We start from the raw sequence: 6,072 nt of genomic DNA on the forward strand, positions 1-6,072 counted from the left end.
AGGGAGATAAAGAGGGCACCAGTTGGGGGGAACAAACCCCCCATGTGACTTGTTTCCATCCCCAGCCTAGGTCCTGCTGCCCTCTCCTCATCCCCTCCCCATGGCATGTTACCTGATGAAGGGTGGGGGGGGGGTGCTCTGTCCCTTTGTTGTGCACTCTCCCAAGCAGCCTCTGGCTATGCTGCCTATATAGGGTGCTGTTCAGGGCTACGCACAGGTGCCTGGAAGGAAGCAGCCACTGCCATACACCAGGTAGTCTCACAGGTGGGCAGCGTGGCCAGAATTGGAGGAGGAAAGGCTCTGGCCCTGCCTCTTTCTGTTGGGCTCTGCCTCTGGCCTTTGGTCCCCTCTGGGCATTTTAGGGAGGGGAAAGCTACCCTGTATACCCCTCTCATGTGTTACCCCACACCATCTCCAAATGCTCAGCTTTCATGGCTCTGGGACCTTCATGAAATCACGTGCTCGCTCTCCAGCCTAATTCTAACAGAGTGAGAGAAAAAATACCATGTCCATCTTTTTCTCTCTATTGAAACAAGTATTCCTTGATGAATTCCTGTGCATCGGTTATTGCCGCTTGAATCTCAGCATGACAAATCTAGATTAGGCCCTGATGATGATGTCTTATTTAAATCAGGGGATGAGCAGAGTTAAAACAACATCAAGCGATGCTTTATAGTGTGAATTGAAGTCTCTTCAGTTCTGAATCTCATTGAAGGGAGGATGTTAAAAATGCTGAAGATTATTACTCCAGTGTAATTTACTCTAATTACCAGGAATAGGGGTGGAGGGGAGGAATGACTGTAGCCTCTTGTTAAAGAGATTTTAATCAGATGGGTTCTGATTGTTCTTGGTGCCAAGTTTTTTAATATTAAAAGCCACAGAGACAGGTGACTTCAGAGGCAGTCATTCTGAACTGATTTTCCTACATGTATGAAAAAGACAGAGAGCGCTTTCTAAGCATTTTGCACAGTGCATAAAACAGAGAGTACTGAATCATTTGTGCTTATAGTGAGCATTCTTCAACATCTTTAGCCTTTGAAAAACGAAAGTGCAGCTGAAGGATGAATATACCTAGTAGCCTACGAGTGGGGCCCTTTGACACTATCACAGTACAAATAATAAATAATATAGTAACCCCTGGGACACATCCTGGGGGTCTGAAAGACTTGCTGGGACATTGAGCAAGGTGGAAGGGGGCCTGGCTTTGTCCTCCTGGAAGGGGCGGGTCCCCTGGTGGAAGGGGCGTGGCTAATAGCCTGCCCTAAGTGCTGCCCAGAGCATGCCCCACTGCGCCCCGCTTGAAGCACTCTGCACTGTGGCCCCCTCCCTAGGTAGCCTACAGAGCACACTCTGGCAGTGATTTAAAGGGCTCTGGCCACCGCTGCTGCCACAGAAGCACTGGTGACAGCCAGGAGCCTTAGTCCCTTTTGAACTGACAAGCCCAAAGTTGCCTCCTTTGCCCCACTCTGATGAGGGGCCTGGATACATCCCTAAGGGTACGTTTACGCTGCTCAGCTATGTTGAAATAAGCTATTCTGGAGCAGTTATTCTGAAATAGCTCATTTCAAAATAGCATGTCTACACTGCAGGGACGCCTCAAAATTAGTCCGAGGCAGGCTTCCCTCATGTAGACATCTGGAACCCCAGCAGGCACTGGGGAGGAATAATTTAGAATGGACCTGATAAGGGGCTATTCTGAAATAGCAGTAGTGGAGCATCTACACATATCTTATTTCAAAATAGCTCTTTCAGAATTGGTGTTATTTCTTGTGTAATGAGGTTTACAGAAGTTGGAATAAGCCATCCGTTATTTGGAATTTATTTTGAAATAACGGAATTGCTGTGTAGATGCTCACCTTGTTATTTTGAAATAATGCTAGTTATCTCAAAATAATGGTGCAGTGTAGACATACCCTTGCAAGTCACGGGCATAAAAGCAGAGTGAGAGGATTCTCAGTCTCTCTATACCTATCTATTTAATGCTGTTCTCCACAGGTATTTATGGGTTTATCTCCACAACGCACGTGTGAAATAGGGAAGTATTATCCCCATTTTACAGATGGACAACTGAGGCCCAAACAGATTAAGGCCCAGATCCTCAAGAGTATTTAGGTATAAATGTCAGTAACACTGCTCTGGATCACTCTAGCTGCAGCTGTATCACCTCTTACAAATGGTTGGGCTGTTGCTCCCCAGCTCCTCTGCCAGTACCAAACCCTTGGGAGAGACATCCACTTGCTCACCCCAGCATCCCCAGTTGGCACCACTCACATGGGGATCCTTCAGGTTTGGGAGCAAATCCTGCAGCTCTTTCAGCAATATACCAACCCCCCTTTACTGATGCCCCCTCCTGTGGCTTTTACTTGGAGAGTATGTCTTCACTGCAGAATGAATTTGGGCTATTACTCAGGTATTGTCCCAACTCCCTTTAGTGGTGGAGGTTAGTGGTGCTTTTAACCCAGGATAGGTGGCCCAGCTGGGGATATAGGTTAGAGCTTGGGTGATGCTTTTACTCAAACTGACATTCTACCCATTTTGCAGTGGGGAAGAGGCAAAAGGACTAAAGTGTTGATAGTCCTACAGTGCCTTCCCACAATTCCCCTGTGTGACTGGTGGGATAGACAAGTTCTCCCACTATTCACTGGGTGCCTGTAATCACAGGGTAGCTCAAGGTACTTCTAGACTGTGGGGAACATGTTTGCTCTTCCGCTTTTGTTTGTGGAATAGCAAATGCGCTCTTTTGGGAAGCCCTGTATATCTCGTTCTATGAGGAAGAAGGGCTCCTCCAAAAGAAGAGACTTTCTGTCATTTGGCCCCATTTAGACCAAAAGCCTGTTCTGGAAAAGAAATCAGCGGAGCGCAATTTGCATAGCTTTTTCCGAAAAAAGGCTATAGTGTAGACCTAGCCTCAGTGTCCTGCAATACGAAGAGCCCAGGTAAATGGTCCCAGAAGCCATAGTGATACACCTGAGTATGGTCACATTAACTTGAATAGGGTATTGGAGCATGGTTGCTCACACCTGGACTAGCCTAGCCCAGGTGCCCAGACCTGGATTCCAGTCACCCAAAGTCACTGCTATAAAGACATGACCCTGAGAGGGGATTATAAGACCCCGTATTTAAGCATATAGGTTCTGATTCCCTCCTGGGAATATTGAGGCAGAAGATAACTTGGTGGGAGAGGGAGATTACTATAAGAGTTGATTTTACTGTGTAACTCCATATACATACCAATAGAAAAAATAAACTAGCAAGCAAATTCACCTTGGACTTAAAAGTAAAAGCTAATCCAGAAGGAAAAAAAAAATATGTAGGACATTCTGGATGCAGAGCAGAATGGTTAAAGCTGGCATAAAAACAGTTACAATGGCTGGGAATATAGAGCAGTCAGTCACACACAAGCTGCTTCATGTGCTTTGGGAATCTGAGCCTGTCACTTCTTGAGAGGCGGAAAGAGACCCGTAAAATAAATCTTTGCATTGATCTGCTTTGAGACCACCAAACCTTCTTCCAAGACATGCACAGATCATATAAGGCCCAATCGTGTCTTAATAAATTTCTTTTAATATCTGTGCAGGTTATTTAAAGGTACATTTTGCAAACATGAAAATCATCTTCACTGGTGGGACGTGCACAACAGGGTAGTGGTTTGGGCAGGCTACCAGGTTCCAAATAAATGACAGAACAGACACTAAGAAGAGCAGCTCATCTGTTACTTTTTGGAGAACTATGATTCAAATAACAGTCTGTGGATTTTCACCGTTCTTTGTCTGAGAGCAACTAATTGCTTATGATAAAATTATTGTAAGATATGTATACACACAATATTATCACTGTTATCAACAATGTCCTAATCAATTGCACTAAGGGTGTGTCTATACCATAGCTTGAAATAAGTTACATGATTTGGGCTACACAAATTGCGTAGCTTATTTCGAGTTAATTTTGAAATAGCTTATTTCAAAATTTGTCACTGTCTACACAGCACTTATTTTGAAATAAATCGCTATCCCAAAACCTCCCTTACTCCTTGTGGAATGAGATATACAAGGACATCAGAATAGTGAGACTGTTATATTTTGAAATGTGGTATCCCGAAATAATGCTGCAGTGTAGATGTAACCCAATAGTACAGTAACACCCAAGGATTCTAATCAGAATTAAGGCTGTGTCTACACTACCACTTATATCACTTTTATACCACTTATATATAAAACTTAGATGGCTCAGGAGTGAGAATATTCCATCTCCCTGAGTAATGTAAGTTAAACCAAGTGCTAAATAAGCACTAGTGTGCACAGCACTGTGTTGGCAGGATAGCTTCTCCTGCTGACATAGCTTATAGTGCTCGTGGGGTTGAGCTTTTTCTTCTGAAGGGAGAACTTTCTCCCATTGGCATAGATAGTCCTCCCCACATGCTGCCACAGTGCTGTGTGTGTAGACATAGCCTAAAGCTGAACTAAACCACCAAACATGAAGACACTCACAGAGAGAGAAAAGCTTTGTGCCACATAGCCAAATTGCCCAAAATCTAGGATCCTAATGTGTTTTCATTGACTTCAATGAAATGTGCTACAGATTGGTCCCAAATTAAACAAGATGAAACTGTGCTAGACAATGGCTATTGGATCCCCCAAACCTTGGTAGACTTTAGATTTAGTTTGAGGCTGCTATCAGGTAAATAGATCAATTAACTTGGATCATGTGCCTAGTGCTAAACCTCAGCAAAATACATGGGCTACGTCTAGACTGGCATGATTTTCCGGAAAAGTTTTCTGCTAAAAGCATTTTCGGAACAGAGCGTCTAGATTGGCATGGATGCTTTTCTGCAAAAGCACTTTTTGCGGAAAAGCATCCGTGCCAATCTAGACGCACTTTTCCGCAAAAAAGCCCCAATCGCCATTTTCACGATCGGGGCTTTTTTGCGGAAAACAAATCTGGGCTGTCTACACTGGTCCTTTTGCACAAGTTTTGTGCAAAAGGACTTTTGCCTGAATGGGAGTAGCATAGTATTTCCGCAAAAACACTGACAATCTTACATGAGATCATCAGTGCTTTTGCAGAAATTCAAGCGGCCAGTGTAGACAGCTGGCAAGTTTTTCCGGACAAGCGGCTGATTTTCTGGAAAAACTGGCCAGTCTAGACACAGCCATGCATTGTATATACACAAAGGCTGTGTCTACACTGGCAAGTTATTCCGGAAAATCAGCTGCTTTTCCGGAAAAACTTGCCAGCTGTCTACACTGGCCGCTTGAATTTCTGGAAAAGCACTGATGATCTCATGTAAAATCATCAGTGCTATTCCAGAAAAACTATGCTGCTCCTGTTTGGGCAAAAGTCTTTCTGGAAAACTGTTCCAGAAAAGGGCCAGTGTAGACAGCGCAGTAGTGTTTTCCGCAAAAAAGCCCCGATCGTGAAAATGACAATCGGGGCTTTTTTGCGGAAAAGCGCGTCTAGATTGGCCACGGACGCTTTTCCGGAAACAGTGCTTTTCCAGAAAAATGTCCTGCCAATCTAGATGCGCTTTTCCAAAAATGCTTTTAACGTAAAACTTTTCCGTTAAAAGCATTTCCGGAAAATCATGCCAGTGTAGACTTAGCCAAATGGAATAGCTTTAGTTACAGACATTTTAGAACTGGTGTTTAAGACTCTATAGATATTAACTTGAATGAATGATGGTGAAACAAATTCTCATTTCTGAATGGCTCAAAGAAGTCATGTCCTTCCACCATAGGCATTCCCTCTCGAATTGCTTTGACACAGATGGGATTATTGCAAACTCAGAGGAGAAAGAAAAGCACAGTCTTTTTCTCCCTTCTGAAATGTTCGCCCTTTAATGTATCAAATGCCTGTAGGTAATTTAAAGATGAGTTTGCTGGATACATCTTGGCCTGAGAAGAGTTGTCTTCTGAGAGAAGAGACAGTACAGGGGATTTTACTTATTAGTAACTTCTTGGTTACCCACAAAAGGTTCTCATTAAACAGATGTTGCCAATAAGCAGAAGGCACCGTTGCAGGGCTTTGACCAGAGAAAACAGCACTGGGCGGTGCCCTCCGTGGCTGTAGCCCAGT

This window comes from Pelodiscus sinensis, chromosome 1 (genome assembly GCF_049634645.1).
Source record: "Pelodiscus sinensis isolate JC-2024 chromosome 1, ASM4963464v1, whole genome shotgun sequence".
Taxonomy (NCBI): domain Eukaryota; kingdom Metazoa; phylum Chordata; order Testudines; family Trionychidae; genus Pelodiscus; species Pelodiscus sinensis.